Source organism: Lissotriton vulgaris, chromosome 1_1 (assembly GCF_964263255.1).
Source record: "Lissotriton vulgaris chromosome 1_1, aLisVul1.2, whole genome shotgun sequence".
Taxonomy (NCBI): Eukaryota; Metazoa; Chordata; class Amphibia; order Caudata; family Salamandridae; genus Lissotriton; species Lissotriton vulgaris.
The window spans coordinates 1,752,362,502-1,752,380,697 of record NC_141685.1 but is presented as its reverse complement, the minus strand read 5'-3'; positions in this window follow the sequence as shown (position 1 = coordinate 1,752,380,697).

Sequence of the window (18,196 nt, the reverse complement as noted above, 5' to 3'; positions counted from 1 at the left end):
TATATCAGATGCTTGTCCGTTTTGGTTTGGGGGGGCAGAAAGGGGGGTAGTCTACTCCCCCCCCCCCCTCCCCCCCTCCCCCCCTCCCCCGGCTTTCTGGGTGGCGGGGATTTGGTGGTATTTTTGCCAGGGTTGGCAGATTTTTGGTGTTGGCTAGTTTAATAGTGGGGTCATTGACAGGGATTGTTTGGGCAGGTTGATTGTTGGGGCACTTACAGAGGTTGGGTGATCGTCAAGTGGTGAAGGGGCAGACAGGGGAGTTTTGGTATAATAGATGTTTAGTTTTATATGCCTATGTGTTATGCATTGAATTATGATATTGTATTTTTGTAATGTTGTAATGCTTGGGTTGGGGGCGGGTTTCAAATAACTGTTAGGGGCAGGGGAAGGGAGTAGGGGTTAGTTAATGTTTTATTCAGTGAGGTTTCGTTTTGTAAGGCATTTGGCCGAGGAGTTTTTAATTGTTATGTGCACCTGTTCCAATAAAGCGGCCTTTTTCACACACAGAAGTTGTTTTTGTGGTCTGCTCCCCACCCCTCCTTCCCAACGTGTACGCAGACATACGTCATCGGAGGAGGGAGCAGGTTATGGAGCCCTCTAGCGGCAATGTGCGTCCTGCACACACAGCCTGTCATACCACGCAGAATGTACTCTGCTGCGATGATCTGTTAATGTGCTGCCACAGTTACATAGTTCAACTCTGTCTCCAACCTCGTTCCTTTTTCCCTTCATTTTAATATCTTAATTCCAGGCCATTTTCTGACCTTGCCATCTCTTAAGCAGGCTTTGTATACCTTATTTCTTCTAGTTTTCCCCTCTCTTTCTATTCCCTTCTCTTACCTCTTTATCACTTTCACCCTTCACTCTCTGTTCACGACCCTCATAGTTCTATCAGTTTCTCACTTCCCTAACACATTGTCTTTCTTTATCTATCTGTCCCAGGCACACTTTTCTCTTTAGCTGCCCCTCTTGTCTTTGCTCTTCATTATGTCTGTGCCTTCTCTAAGTTTTTCCTCCATATGTCTTTATTGCAACATAACATCTCTGAACCCTATTTTCCTTACAATCCATCCTCTCCCCAGCCCGCTCTTCCTATTTTCATTGTATCCCCTCATTCCATCTCAGTTCATTTCTTACCCTCCTCCTGTCTTTCTTTTTACATTGTCCTTTCTCGCTCCTTTCCCTCTACCCCTCCTTTCTGTAACTTTTAATATTATCACCCTTTGCTCTCATTTGCATGTTTCTAGACTCTCTTCTTTACTTCCTCCGTGTCCTCCACTTACCTTTATCTAATTTGTTATCAGTATCTTCCTACCTGTCTCTCATCACCTCCCTTTTTGTCTCTCTCCCACTTTCACACTCTCTCATTCACCTACTCTCTCTCTCTCTCTCTGGTTATCTCTTTGCTTTATTTTGGTCTTGTTCCCTCTCTCAATCTTTTGCTCTCCTTGTGACTGTCTCTCCCTCTCGTTCTCTCTGCGACCCTACCCCCCCCTATCTCTTTCCCCTCAATTTGATTCAACAATGTTTTACTAACATGCCCTCATAGTTTGTAAGCAGGGTCAGACTGGGCATTCGCCGACGTGGCAGTGTGTGGGCTGCTATTTAGGTCTTGCCGGCAGCAGTGCATGTTCTCTCGCTCGCCAAAGATATTGTTTTCTACAAGGGGCTTCCCCCAAACACTGCTTACGATTCATTGGATTTATTGTCACTCTTACTTGCTGCCTCATAATTGGGCAGCATGTGCCAGCTTCAATTAATCTTTTTTCGTGTTAAACATGGACCAGCTACTGATTGCTTCACCTTGATTAGTGTCCGTAGGCTGATCACGTTGTAATTGCGGTACTATGTTTTTCTTTTTCTTTTTCTTTATTCTTCCCATGGTGTTGCTTCTTATTGTCAGTGCTGCTTGGTTCCTCCCATCGCCAGTTGTCCATGTTGCTTCTTCCCTCCCATCCCTCTCCCACCCGTTGTCCTAGTTGCTTCTTCCCTCCCCGTCCCTTCCCTCCTGTTGTCTATGCTGTTTATTCCCTACCAGCCCCCACCCTCCAGTTGGCTGTGTAGTCCCCTAACCCATATACTATTAGGAAACCAGCATTGGCATAGCCAATAGGTCTCGCTTTTGGGACCTTATAAGTATTTAGTTATGCAGCACAATATCCTTGGTGCAACAACACCAACTGTTGCTTGGCTAAACACTTATAAGCTCTCAAAGGCGAGACCTATTGGCTATGCCAATGCTTGTTTTCAAGAAAGGAGATAGAGTGCTCACATGCAAATGCAAGGAAGAAAATCTGATGCTCCATTTGATGCAGAACCCTTTCAAGTAGTTTCTACAAAGGGACACATTGTGACTGCCCAGCACCCTGGGAAGTATATCGCCAGAGACTCTTCTAATTTTAGGCATTTGACTCCTCATTCTTCCAATCTAGATGTTGAAGAAGAGATTGGTTCTGGAGCCTCTGAAACTGCAATTGCTCCTTAACCGTCAATGCAGATCCTGGACATTAACTGTGACGGTTCTCATTTTCCAGTGACCAGATCAGGTCGAACTATTTAAGCGCCAAAAAGATTGATCGAGGAGCTTTAATTACACATATCGATGTATATTTTGAAAAGAAGAAAAAAATAGTACATTTTTATTTAACAGAGGGGAAGATATAGTACTTGTGAGTTCACAAAGATGGAACCTTTTTGGCTTCTAATAGACTCAATAGAGCTGTGACGTAGGTGATAGAGCTGAATGCAATTAAGGCCGGTTTAGAATGTTGAGTTTGCAGTTACACACAGATGAATAAAGTCTTTTAATGCTAAGCTCTGTGTGTGGTGTAGTCATTGGTGGGTACCCAGGCTGGAAAGACGCTACTGCCACCAGTAACCCGCTTCTTCCAAGATGATTGCATTGCAGAGCAGTTGTGGTCAGATCCGGGAGTGGTTGCAGCTCTTCTCACAGAGGTCATAGGCCCAAACAATTCTGTCAACCAAATGGAAAGCCCATCCCCAGGAGTCTTCAAAACTGCTGAGGTGGGGTGGGTCTACTGGGTGTCGACAGTTTTTGACCCCATGCTTCACAGTCCCTGTGATTAGCAGTCAACTATTCATATGGGGGGTTGAATGGGTGGGGAGATCAAAGGTAACCAGGCACACTTGTAATCGCTAGTACAGGTGTAGCACAGAGTGGGCAACTGCTGGTTGCGGTTCAGCCAAAGGTAGGTCACAGAACTTCAGGCAGCTAATGGATGTACATGGGAACATGGAGGGGCCTCCCATCAGCAGGGCTCACACCAGCAGATGTCAAGTAAATGCTGTCCACACCAGAGACTACACCAACTCTGTGAGGGCAGGGAGGAGGGCTGCAAAAATATTGAGGCTGAGCTGCGAGTAGATGGGCGCACACGCCATGGGCTCACCACAGTCTCTTTTAGTGCTACCCTCCCCCAGGCACCACAAGATTAATGTTGCTGGTTGTTTATAAATTGGTCCTCTTCTCTGGCCAGCCCCCAATGGTATCTATGGCTATATCTAAAGGTAGTATTCTGCTTATAGTTGTCTCCAGTGTCCCTCTCTCAGAAAGGCCAGATTCTCCTCCCCAGCAAATCTTCAGGTCCTCCAGCTGAATGCCGGGAAATGGCACTTCATCTTGCTGGCAATCTGCCATTCAGCAATACTAACTCTGGATCTCAGCTTATCTAACACCCTGCGGGATGTTGCCTACCACTGCCCAGTTAGCAGTCCTGGGACAGTGGCTTGGGCATTCATTCTCCTTTTATACCCTATTTCCAAACAGTCTGTAGTTTCTACAGTCATTGTATTTGTTTTCTCATGCAAGCAGGAAAGAGGTATGGAGTTTGGAATCTCAGTCTAAGTAAGATTTCATGTGAAACAAAACCAGCAACCCAGCTATACTAAGATAAAGGGGCTAACCCTCCCTTTGGGAAACCAATAGGTTTTATGTGAAACCCTCACCCACCAGGGTTACCCCTTGGTGGTATGTTTCATCATCGGGTCCATCCCATTCCGCTGAGGAACAGGACGTGCTGCTACCTACGGACTGCACAGGAGCACTTTTAGTTATGTATATAATGATATAGGTGGTGGTGTTTGGGAGAGGAGTGGGGGGTAGAATTAAACTTAAAAATACCCGGCTAGTAGCTGTAGCCTATATATTCTGACCTCTAGTCGGTATCATTAGAAAGGGGTAAATCTTAAGAAACAAGTTATAATGTGCCTAGTCCCCTAAAAAGTCAACATGTATCAAGCCGTGCCCCTATTGGCTTTTCATCAGGACCTAGGGAGCTAAGCTCCCTGTTGTAACTTGTCTCAGGGTGTCTCACCTCCCCCTTTTCCCCTCCCCCGTCACCTCCTCCCCTTGGTACGGTCCGCGCTGTCACCTGAAGGCACTGTTAGAATGTTGGGTGTTGAGACTAAGCCGTCAAGCTGGGAGCACCTGTGTATTCAAGAACTTATTAAACGTTCATGAACCCTCTGTGTAGTGCCTCTTTACTACACTTTTGGCGACGTTGGACAAGGAGCTGAGCCAGGGTCAGCGTGGTGTCTACCCCCGGGAGTAGTGTGGTGCTTGGACGGAGAAGAGTAAATTGTGGATTCATTTAAAACGATGAGATAAGGTGGTAACGTCATCGTTAAGCGTGTATCTACAAACACGAAGAATTATTGAGATAAGGAAACTGAGCAGCATCCGTGTATACCGGCAAGTTTAACTTATGAGTGAAATTTATGAATTGAACCTTGGACTTTAAGCGGATTAGTGTTTACCAATGAATACTGAGGGAACTTTGGGCGTTCTCGTGAAAATCAGATAATAAGGAAAGTAAGACCCGAAGTAGGTGGACATTGGAATCTGCGCAATCCATGAGGTGAGCCTTGGTGGCTGGGTGGAGGAGATGTGAGCGGAGCAGAGAACAAAGTTAAAATCTCTGAAACTGCATTGATATTGATTTAAGTTGCGCGCTAAGTGTGTGAAGGTTATCCTCCTAATATCTACAGCGTAAACCCAAGAGCAAATGTGATAATGTACTGCCGGCGTGAATTCATGAGATGAGACTTGGTGGCTGGGTGGAGGAGATTTGAGCGGAGCAGAGAACAAATTTAAAGTCTCTTAAACCGCGTTTGATAATGATTTAAGCTTCGCGCTAGCTTGTGAAGTGTTTTCCTCCTCATATCTACAGCGCAAATCCAAGAGCAAATGTTATAATGTACTGCCGCCTTGTGGCCGTGTAGCCCACGAAACAAATGAAAATACTCCATTGAAGAGTGAAAAAAGATGTATTTAAACTGAACGGTAAGCGAAGGAATAATACGAGGCAGTGAGGTAAATAAAAAAAAATGAGCAACTGAAAGTATTGAGCAGTGAAATGGATTCGGCGTGATGAATGTGGTGGTTTTGACGAATATTTGAAACCGCGTTACCTCAGTTAAGCTTATTTAAGGTCATTATCGAGTTAAATGAAATTCCCCACAGCGTCGATGCTTGTGTTTAAGTGTTTCTAATGAATGGAGCAGCGCATGACATCTTAGCCGTACTAAAAGTTGAAGAGGAGAATTTAGAGCGACGTAGTCACTCGAATACATGAACTTCCTGAATGAAATAAGTGTGACTCTCCTCAACACGGACCGGAAATATTGACTACAGCATAGAAGCAATCAGCATCAGTGAGTGTCGACTGCCCTTGGAACAATTCTGCTGAACTATTTTAAGGAATTATTAGCTTACCTGGAGTTGACAAGTTCAGGAATGTGAGGTATATACGACTGGCAGTTTCCGGCGGCGCTCAACTAGCGTAGCACTTTCCTCAGCATTGTGGCGCGAAAGGGAGAGCGACGCACATCACGTAGTGGCGCCACCTTACTGTTGAATGCCGCAAACGCATCTACACACAAGAATTCCAGGCAATAATTGAATCTAGTGGTACAGTAAAGAAATTGCATCTAAAGCGTATTTGGATTAAAAAAAAAAAAAGTGTATAAGAGAAGTACCCCTTGGTGGAATTTCTTAAAGGTGTTTTTGGAAATGTTTACTTGATATACAAAATAATAAAAGATGGATAGAAGGAAACTTTAAGACGAAAATAAATACTCCCAGGTTATGTAAAAAGTATCTACACTCATTTATAAGTGAGATTTTTTAGGAAAATAAACAAAATGAGCTATGTGAGAGGAATATGAACTGGATTTCATATTGTGTGAAGGAACAACAAAACTAAGCACATCATCTACTCCGTGTCAAAGCAAATTCTTTCCTTTTGGAACAGTTTCTACAGAAAGAGTTCAAAGACTGTATCCTTAAAGTTGAACACATACAAAACAGGAAGAAATAGCTGTACTGTTAAAACATATATATAAGCTGTGATTTATTGTGATATTTACATGGATAAAAACATGATGTATAAATTACCGCCACCTGAGCCAGTTATGAAAGGAGATGATGTTAATATGGCAGAATGGGAGGTGTGGATGGAATATTTTAACAATTACAAATCCATTCTTGATGAGGAGGAAGAACCTTTAAAACCAGAGGAGAAGATAGAAATATGGCCACACAGTTTAGGTGCCGGAGGACGGAAAGTGTACTATAACATAGAAAAGGAAAACTATAAGGGAACGGACAGGAATGTTTTTGAGAATGTCATGCATGTTTTAGATGAACATTATAAGCAATTAACGAATGGCTATGCACATAGGAACATAAGATACAAAGAAGATGGAGATATCAAAAAAGTAATGCACAAAAAAGGAACTACACATGAGTATACTATTAATATGGGCGTTGTGGAAATCGACATTAACGTTGACTCTGGGTCACCTTATACAGTAGTAAGCAAAAGTATATGGGAAAATAAATTGGCAGTTACTCTAGGGAATGTAGTGGAAGAAACAGACACGTCCCTGGAAAAATACACTGGTGAAAACATTATCTTGACTGGTAGTAGAGAGATGAAATTGAGTTGCATGAAGAGAAGTAAATGGAGTAAAGTTTATATTTCAGAAGAAGAGCTATCTGTACTAGGAGGGGACGAACAAAAGAAATTAGGATTAACACAAAATCCCACAAAAGCAGACCCCATGAGTAGGCTGACAATAGACAACAGTAGAGAATTTACAAAGTTGGAGATGTTAAAGGCGAGAACACCACAGACTTGGGTCGATGTTGGATGGACAAGGGCTGTTGAGAAGAATGAGAAGAGAGGAGAAGCAGCTATTGGCGTATTCAAAAGAAACCAAAAAACATCCTTGGGGAAAGAAGTTGAAGAAAGAATAAGTAAAAATTTCGGAGAAAAGGCCTGTGTGGATGTTGTTGTGGAAAAAGAAGAACTGGTTCATAGGAGAACTGGTATGAAAACACTAACCACGAGGGTAGAGAAGGACCTTCGTGAATCTTCTCGCCTAAAAGATGAGAACGTGTGGCACTCTACTGCACTGGCCGAGTCTAGACCTGGGACCAGAGAGAAATGTGCTATTGCAATTGACCTTGCAGGAGTAAATAGTCTGAGTCTAATTAAATCAAAGTGTAACAAGCAAGGAGAGTACTTGGACTGGATATATAGCGAAGTGTCTGATATGGAAATTGAGGAGGCGCACCATAACGCGAGGAGTTCACATTTCAAAGTTCCGATAGGTATGAACAGGTTACTAATAGAAGGCGGGAGAGAATATGGGTACAGAGACAAAGAAGACTCAACCACATTCTTCAGTAGTACTCGTTTGAAGGAATCAGAAGACAGACTGGTCTTTGATGAGGCATGTACAGCAGGATTTACTAGTGGCACTGGTACAAAGTACAACAAGGGAACTTATGTTGGACCCGACGCTGATCATGATGATGAGAAGGTAACCTGTCGCATGAGTAGATGTAGACGCAGTGCAACCTGGTCCTGGAAATTCCCCAAGAAAAAGTATTCTATGGCTGTTGCCACACACCTCGGGGGAGAAATGGAACAAGTATTTGTGGACTAGAGAACTAGTGTGAATCGTATTGCAAGGGCCAGTGACACTGCATCCGTTTGGAAGTTCAATCATCCATGTTGGGGAATGGATTAACTTTGTATTGGTCCACACGGAACAAACTAACCCTTGTTACAGTAACCACTACTTGTTATAGTGGAATGGGTGAGAACTATATGTTTGTGTTTGAACTAAATGAGGGTTATTACTACATGGAATCTTACCATTTTTCTGTGACTTCTAGGCCACTTTAGGAACAGACTCTTGTAGTACTAGAACCTCAGATTACAACTGTTATATGTGTTTCTAATCTTTTCTTCTTTCTCTTCCTTCGGTAGGAGGTGTTACTTTGGCACTTTTCCCAACCTGCATTTATTCTTCCATGTTTCCGTCCCCTTGCCGCGCGACCCCATTAGCTTACTGTATGTCAGATAGCGTGCCGGCTTATCTGACAGTTAGTTCCGTTGATAATGACAGTTGCTGCTGTCAATGTTTTAGAGCTGGCTCCGGCATGAGTTAAAGGGTTGATCTGCCACCCAGGGAAGGGGCACACTACTTTTTCTGTCAGGTTGTTCTATGCTTGAAACTAGGAAGGGGTCTTCTGCGCAAGACTCAATGTCACGATGTTGCAGTACTTTACTTGTTTGTCGTGATTATCCTCCCCTGCGCTTATCAGCTCCACCCTTACTCTCTCTCTCTCTCTCTCTCTCCCTCGCCCTCGCGCTCTCTCTCCTTTTCTCCTTATCCCTGCTTCTCCTTCCCCTTCCTGCTCGCTCCCGCTCTCCCTTGTTTTTGGGCCTTGCTCCATCTAACCTTTGAGGTCTCCCTAGGGAGGATGATGTGTTGTAACTTGTCTCAGGGTGACTCACCTCTCCCCGCTTCCCCCCGTCACCTCCTCCCCTTGGTACGGTCCGCGCTGTCACCTGAAGGCAGCGTTAGAATGTTGGGTGTTGAGAGTAAGCCGTCAAGCTGGGAGCACCTGTGTATTCAAGAACTTATTAAACGTTCATGAACCCTCTATGCGTAGTGCCTCTTTACTACACTCCCTGGTACCACTCCTGTTAAATTATAATAGACGCATGTACAATGCATGCATATGGAAAGGTGTGTATAGTTACCACCTTTTTGGGAGATCACTGTCTCTGTGAAAATAAAAAGGAGAGTTAGTTTTGACAGCTCCGTAGCTGTATGGATGCTCCTTCGTTATTCTGTACAACTTTATGATGTTGTATGGTGAGCACCTTTTAGTGAATAAAGACTTTGTAGGTGAGCAAAGCTGGTGTTCTCCCAAAAAAAGAGAAGGAAAACACCCAGTGTTTTCAATACAAGGAGACACTGCACACATCTATTTAATCAAAAAGAATGGAGACGGCTAGCAGCCGAGCATGGCGGCAGCCTAGAGGGCGAGCTCCGTAGTTAGAGCGGCCTCACAGTGATCCGTACACTGATCCGATACATTTAATCATCTCCGTTGGAGGGTCCCGATGCCTGAGACCGGGCGGTGTCGTCGACAGCAACTCCGGACGTGCTCCGACACCAGGGGCAGCAGTTAAGTGCGGTGGCAATTCTGGCCGAGAGAGTGGCTTGAGACCGGGAGCTGTCCTGCGGGTGGACCCGGCCGGAAGCGGAGCTGACCTGGGCGAGGTGAACCGGAAGCGCCCGGCGGCCTCAGCACACAGCGTCGGCGTCCCAAAAAGACACTAGTGAAGCGGTGTCTTGGAAATCTGGGGGCACCGGAGACAATACCGGTGCAGTGGCGGTGAAGCAGACACATAAGCAAAGAGCCGGACTGCGGGCTGAGACGTATGAAACTAACATCGGTGGAGGGGAGAGCACCGCCAATTTGAAATAGCGCTAGCAGCCCCGGAACCGGGAAATAATGGGCATCATCGGCGACTTGGGGAGATACTCAGACAAGGACTGCACGCCGGATCCCTGAGGAGGCAGGTGGGAGACGACCAGGCCTCGCAAATACAGCACAAATAGGGCCGTGAGTCAGCGTGGAGGGACAGCGAAACACTGGGAGCCCAAGGGAGGAATACAAGCAGTACCTGGCTGCCCGGAACGACACGGTGCACTTTTAAAATTGTAAAGCGCAACAGCGCTGGGAGGCACGCGAGGAACTCCACATCAGGGGTGGTGCAGGGGGTACAGTCGAGCGCGACAAGACGAAGAACTGGACAAGGGTGTGAAACTGTAAATTTTCCCGCAAGTGCCGTGGAGTAGGGGCCCCAGTAGACTTAGCCACAGGGCATACCACTGCGGCTGGAACTGTGCAGTCACGAAGTGCTGAGTGCCTGGGGATGCCCAGATGAACAAAACTGAGTCGCTAAACCGCGAGTAGTGGAAAGACGTCCTGGGCGGCACCCTGGATCATTGAAAAGGCGGGCCAGAATATAGATCAGTGCACTGGAACACGTGGAATCCGTTGCAATAGTGCTCACCATGGCGAATAAAGGGGGAAAAGGGGGCACCACGCAGACCCGATTGGAAAAATTTGCCTATGATAAAGGAGTCTCTTCCCCGACGGAGAGCAGGATCCAAGCTGGTAAATCGGCAGACGGTGCCAGTCGGAAGAAAGCAACACTGGACGATGCCATGAAGGCCCTAACGCAAGTACAGGCGACGGTTGGCACGATCTCCACCGAGATAACTCTCATCAGGGCGGACTTCCACAAAATGTCAGAGAAGGTGAACTCCATGGATGTCGTGACGAAATCGCTGGTAGAGGATGTCGCAGAGCTCCAGACGGCGACGGAGAGGATGTCAACGGAGAATAAGATATTGTGAGAGAGGCTGGAAGATCAGGAAGGGCACTCTAGAAGGAACAATGTACGTATTCTAGGGGTTCCGGAGTCTGAGGGTGCTGGAGCAATGGACCTCTATGTAGAAGAGTTAATAACGCAGAAACTCCAACCCAAGGGCTTGTCAACTTTCTTCTCTGTTGAGAGAGCTCATCGGGTCCCGGGGAGAAGGCCGAAACCAGGTGCGGCCCGCGACCAATTTTAGCCAGACTGGGGGGAGGAGCTACGACAGCAAGCAAGATGGCCGCATAGTCTCCCGGCTCCGCTGACCTCCGTCTTTTGCTCGATGATCCTGTCATTCATCCTGATTTCCCGCCCCATATCCGTGTGTGTGGACTAATTTGCAATCTGATGGAGCAACCCCGAGATCTTTCCGACATTGTGGAGTGGAGTAATGTCGAGGGTTGATTTGAGGCCTAACCCAGTCTGGAAGCCGGGGTCTCGAGTGCTGGTCTAGCTGGATCCGAGTTGAATAACAGCGGACCAGTGAGGGCGGCAGGGTCCGGTCCACGAACTTCCGACATCTTTTGGATCGCTTGACTGCCGATCTGCTGCCTGACGCTGTATCGGAGGTGAGGAGGCGAGTGACGCCCAAGGCGGTGTGGTGGGGGTCCCTGACCCGGAGGCCTGGCGTTCAGATTGCTGGTGCCGTGGGATTATAGACTTGGCGAGCACTAACGCTTGTTACCGATCTGTCCCTCACGGTTCATCCCTGCTCCGACTAATCTTACCCCGGGGAAGGCGCCTCTCCATGGGGATAACGATGCCTGCTGTTACGCGGAACCTGGCGGAGCGGGTTGAATGCGACCAGACGTTGCGGTCAGTGCTGGCAGCCCTTGAGGCGCTACGGGCGACTATGGAGGCCCAGGCCCTGACTTTGATGTCGGCAGCGGATGGAATTAGTGGATCAGGACCGGACCCTGCCTTGCTGCCCGAGGCCCGGTGGCCGGATCACTTCCCGACGGCTACTTCAGCGGTGCATTTGGACCCGGTGCTTGAAGCGCTGCCTGCCCGTACAGAAGCGGAACGATTCGAATGTGCGGAGATCGGCGTTTCAACTATCTGGTCAGAACCTTTGGTTATGCAACTGGCGGAACATTTAACTGCTGTTCCTGTTTTGGAGACTTTTGGTCGACATCGTGAATTGTGTTTGACTGTGTTGCATCCCCTTCCCAGTGGGTCTCCCACGATGGCGGCCGGGAAGATGCCTGGCCTTGGAGTCGGGGAGGGGCATCGTTGGAACCGATCGTCTACTTTGGGTTTTGCCATTCTTTCCCCATCCAACAGCCTATGTATCGCCAACTTCTGTGTAAATTTGGACAACTTGACGGTGGGGCTCTATTCGTCGGAGGGACTTAGCAAAATTGATCGGCAGGGCCAAGGCTGATACTATTGTCTGGGACTGCACATTATGGTTTCATTGGTAATGGGATTGCTTCACTTGATTAACGGAGACCGGGGCGGGGTTCATAGTTTCCTCCGGCATATTTTTACTGTGGTCTGTTCGATTGTGCCAGTTTAGCGGGGGATTCTTCATTAAGGCGGAGGGGAGGGGCCGGGAATGTGTACGATATAGCCCTCCTCCACAATTCCTTTTAGGTAGGGGTTTAGTCCCTTCTTTCTTTCCCTTTCTTCTTTCTATATTTCGGGTTTCCGTTTTGGGGCGACAGGCACGCTGCTAGGGGGGTAGGCCGTAGTCATCTGCAGGGGTGCAGGGCGGGGGGTTGGGAATTTTGTTTTTCAGTTTGTTTCTATGGCCTTTTTTCTCTTCCTTATCCTTTCTCGCTTTTTCTTTTGTTTCTCCCTTTTTTCGGGTCAGTGTAGTGGGTCTATTCTTCTGTCAACTGTCGACTTTTTACCTGTGCTTATACTCTTCACGGTATTTTAGTATCACTGGGCGGGTGCTTAACTGGTGCAAATGGTGATTATATGCTTGTATATCCTGGATTGTATACTGTTGCGCCAATGTCTCCAATGCGATCGAGTTAATTGTGGAACTCCTATTATTTTGCCCGCCCTTTGTACGATTTCGTGATAATGTATGGCACCTGATCCTTCTATATTATATTATAAAATGGAACTTTTAGTATCCTGTTATTCGTATTGTAGGTTCACCAGCCAGTGTTAATTGAAGTTGTGATACATCCGCTACCCGATAGACTGAGTCTTGTCCTAAATAGCTTGCTATGATGTCACTGATTAGCGGCCAGCACTAGTGGTTATAGGCCCGTGTTTGTAACTGGTTGAAATATCAATAAAGGTTTTCCAAAAAAAAATAAAAATTTTTTAGCCAGACTGTTCAATTTTCGGGACAGAGATGCCATCTTACAGGCGGCACGAGTGTCTCCACCAGTCAAAATCCAGAACTCAACACTGGCCTTCTTTCCGGATTATACGGCAGAGGTCGCACGCCGCAGGAGGACGTTCCTGGACATAAAGAGGGAACTCAGGTCGCGAGAGATACCATACTCTATGCTGTTTCCAGCCAGGTTGCGCATTGTGGCTGATAATAAGACCTGGTTCTTCGATAATCCGGAGATGGCTCGCGACTGGCTGGATGGATGGAGGCCGGCCGCTCCACCACGTCGCTCTCATAGGACAAACCGAAATCAGGGAGCACGTGGCTCTCCAAACTCGCAAACCTCAAGGGGCGGACCGGAGGAGCGGTCCCCACTCAGAGAAGAGGTAGAGGAAGAAAATATCGAGGAACAATGATTGCCCGGAGCATATGGAATGTAGCATTGAGGCAACAGACTGTCGACTGACCTGACACTGGACACTGGGCTAAGGACGTCCGTGGAGAGTAAGAGGGGCCGCCGTCTCCGGAGAGTCCTTCGCCTCAACGAGCAAGTACAATTGGTGTGGAGAATGGGTTGAGCACTCTGCTAAGTTGGGGGGGGTGGGCGGTTTCGAGTCCGTGTAGCAGGAGGGCAGGGTGGGGGGCAGTGGGGGGAGGGGTTGTTTTTGATGTTTTCTAAATGTTTGACTCATGTATGGAAGGCACGATGTAACCATTATTTGACACGTACAGCTTGGGTGGGGCACGCAGGCAACAGCATCTGGACAGATCAATACATGGCGATATGGTATAAACTCATGGCGCCCACGGATCTTATACCCAGGGGAGGTAATGGCAAGCAACACTCAGACAGGACCCATAGATAGGGGCTCTCGCGTGGGGCAGGTGGCGCCTCTACTTTTAATGTCATGGAATGTGCAGGGTTTGGGGGACAAGATTAAGCGGGGGCTGGTCTTGTAGGGTATCAGGAGGGTGGGTCCAGCGTTGGTCCTGCTGCAAGAGACACATTTAATGGGTACAGCTAGTCAAGCGCTGGATAGGCGAGGATACCGCATGGTAGCACACTCAGAGTTTACCTCTGGCTCACGAGGGACGGGTATATTGCTTAAAAAATTGTCTCGATTCATACTGCAGTCCGCGAAAACGGATGATCAGGGCCGCTTCGCTGCGGTACATGGACAGTGGGAGGGGAAACCATTGACAATAGTATCGGTGTACATCCCTCCAGCGCTCCATGCGATCGCCCTACCCGAGCTGGGAAAATTCCTACTAGAACTCCCGGAGGGGGACCTTATAATAGGAGGAGATTTTAATGCAGTGGCACATAGCGCGCAGGATAGATTCCCGGTACGTACACCACATAACGACCCCACACGCTTTGGCAGTTTCCTGATAGCACAGGGTTTGATAGACCTATGGAGGCAGTTCCACCCAGGGGAACAACAGTACACATATTACTCCGCTGTCCATGACAGCCTGTCCCGTCTCGATTATTTTCTAGCATTAGGGGGAGGTGTCCTTACATTAAGTGACGTACAAATTAGGCCCAGGGGCATATCGGATCACTCCCCATTGACACTGACGGTGTCATGCCCAGAAGTGGCTCGCAAACGCATTTTCCCAATCTTCCCAGGCTACCTTAAGATACCGAGTATACGTAAAGAGCTGAAACAGGCTACCCAACACTACTTCGCGGAAAATACGGCCTCGGTCAGCTCGCCGTCGGTCTTGTGGGAAGCCTACAAAACGGTTTTGAGAGGGCGAGCGGTCACGGCCATAGCGGGCCATAAACGCGCTCAAAGGAAGGAATTGCTAGAGTTGGAATTAGAACTTAACAAAACACATATGGCGGCCCTGACTGAACATACACTGCACGCACTGCAACTCAGTCAGCGACTTCATGACAATCACCTGCGCCGGAAGACGGTTGAGGGCATTAATGCGACAGCGAGCCGAGTCTACGATATTGGTGATAAGGCCAGTAAACTTTTAGCCTGGTTGGATAAAACAAAGGGAGGTACCAAACACATACTGCAATTGAGGGGATCCAACGGAGAGGTAAGTGCGAACCCGTCCGTGATAGTGGAAACTTTGGCTGATCACTTCCATAACGTGTATACACCTGAGGTACTCGTAACGCAGGAGGAGGCGGCAGTGGCTCTTGAAGGAGTGCCAACGCGGACTTTAACGCAGGAAGTAAGGGAGGAGCTAGACGCTGATCTGTCTCCAGATGAGATTCAGCTGGCCATTGATGCACTGCACTCGGGTAAAGCAATGGGCACCAACGGGATATCGGTAGAGTGGTATAAGGTAATATCGGAAGAACTCAATACACCCCTGCTGGAAATGTATACGGAGAGCGTGGAGCGGGGGATTCTGCCCCTGGACCAGCGCGTAGCAACCATTGTGGCAATCCCGAAACCAGGTAAACCACCGTCCGAATGCACGTCATACCGCCCGATCTCCCTCATCAATGCGGAAGCTAAGATTTTAGCGAAGCTTTTAGCCACTAGATTGACGCCCCACCTGACGAAGCTGATCCACTCGGATCAGTCGGGCTTTATGCCGCATAGATGCACGGCACTCAATTTACGCAGGCTGCACGGGGCGTTAGCAAGGGCCCAATCACTGACGGAACCGGCGGCCATTCTGTCCCTAGACGCCAGGATGGCGTTTGACATGGTGGAATGGCAGTATTTGTTTGCAGTGCTGGAGCACTTGGGCTTTGGCTCTAAATTCATCTCCTGGATTCGGCTCTTGTACGCTGATCCAGTGGCGTATGTGGCGGCAAATGGCCATATCTCCTGTGACATTGCGTTAGCTAGAGGCACGAGACAGGGTTGCCCGCTCTCGCCTCTATTATTTGCCTTAGTCCTAGAGCCACTGGCCACAGTCCTCAGAACATCACAACTGCTGAAAGGAATAAGATGGGGGGAGAACTGGGAAGATAGAGTGTCCCTGTACGCAGCCGATATGCTCATTTACCTTTCAGAACCCGAGAGGGGCATCCCGATACTGCTGGCACTGTGTGAACGACACGGGCATGCCTCGGGATACAAGATCAACTGGGCTAAGTCGATTATTTATGTACTTCGGGGTCCCCCCCGAATCTTCCTCATGACTGCCCATTATCGGTAGTGAGCACCTCATTCAAATATTTGGGGATCCACATTACTCAGGATGCTAAGGCTTTCTATGAGCTAAACCTACTGCCACCTCTCGCCCGGCTGACGCGAGACACTGGAAGGCGCTTCCGCTGACACTGTTGGGGAGGGCGGCCATGTTTAAAATGATGGCGCTGCCTCGCTTTCTATATGTGTTGGAGAATTCACCGGTGTTGGTGCACCCATCATATTTGCGCAGGGTAACATCGGTGGTGACTGGTCTACTGTGGGGGGACCGCCCGGCCCGTGTGGTGCACGTGAAACTGGTCAAGGATTGGTACGACGGTGGGGTAGCGTTACCGGATGTGCAATTGTACTACTGGGCGGCACATCTTAAGGTCGTCAACCAGTGGTTACACGCACCGCAGGATGACCCGGCCTTTCTTGCGGACAGAGCTCAGTTCGGCACGCACAGTTTGCTCTGGCATAAAGCTCAGCCGAGGATGAAGTGGGGAGGTATCATTACAAAGCTCACGCCTCTATGGGACACCAAGGCATTGGGACAGTTGAGGCACAGTAAAGGGTTCACGCAGTGGGATAATATTGGTATCTCCACGGTGGGCGACATGTGGACCAAAGATGGAGTGATCCCCTTTGAACAGCTGCAGCAACAATATAACCTAGGTGTTAACAAAATGTACGGCTATATACAAATTAGACATGCACTGATGACGGCGATTGAAATGGGTACGGTGGTCCCGGAATCTTCACCGTTAGAAGACCGACTACTTACGGACTACTTGCAGAATAGAGCCACTTCACTCACATACAGGAAGTTGTTAAATAATGTGCCAGACCCTCTGCAGAAGCTAAAGGAAAAATGGGAGAATGAGATAGGAGAGATGGACGAGACAGAATGGAACGCTGCAAATACGTCTCCGAGGGAGGCAGGCATCTCAGCACGGTTTCGACTGGTGCAATTTAAGATATTGCATCGGGTTTATTACACAAGGACCGTGCTGCATAAATTTCACAGGGCTGAACACCCGTTCTGCCTTAGAGGTTGTGGAGAGGAAGGTACACTACTGCACACACTTTGGGAATGCCCTATAATTGCAGATTACTGGACACCGATAATGCGCACCATTTCACAAACTTTGGAAGTATCAATTACACCTAATCCACAAACCTGCTTATTGAATATCTGGGGGCAAAACGACCTGACACGACAGGGGCAGTACTGGGCCATTATAGGCATTATGGTAGCTAAGCGTGATATAGCGCAAAAATGGGGGGCGGCCGAGGCACCAACCTTGGCTCAGTGGTGCAAAAACCTGGACATGTTACTAGTGGTTGAGCGCGCAGTATATCAGCAAAAGGCCAACCCGTGGAAATGGAATAAGGTCTGGCTGCCGTGGAACAGATACCGAGGGGACCTATGTGAGCCATTGTCAGAAGAAGATCTGGACAGCTCAGAGGATGAGGAAGAGGTGGGCTAGTAGCCTTAGATGGAGGATAGGATAAGGGGCCCAGCTTAGGGAGTGGTAAGGGGATGGGATGACCATGAGAATTTATGAAGTGGGGGGGCATACAAGCTCAACCAGGGATAATGTGCTGCTGGGTTGCCCGGAATGTGATGCCTTAAGATATTATGATACATTAGAGATATTTGAGTCACAAGTTGAGTTTTGTTAGTTCAATTTTTAAAGCAAAAAAACAAAAAAGTAAGACGAACATTTTTCTTAATCAAAAAGGTCGTATTTTCTGCTAACAAATGGGTTACTTGATGTCGGAATACAAATGTGTGGAAAGGAGAAGAACTTGATTGCGAAAGTAATATATAAGTAGCAGCCGGCCTCCGGGTTGTAGGCATATGCTGTGTAAAATGAGCAGACATAAATTAAAAAAAAGAATGGAGACTCAAATTTAAACATATTAAAAAGCACAAAATTAAAAACCACGCACACAGCACATGCATGTAAATAAGGTCTAATATCGCCTCATGGTTCCTCCAGGGGAGAGGGAAA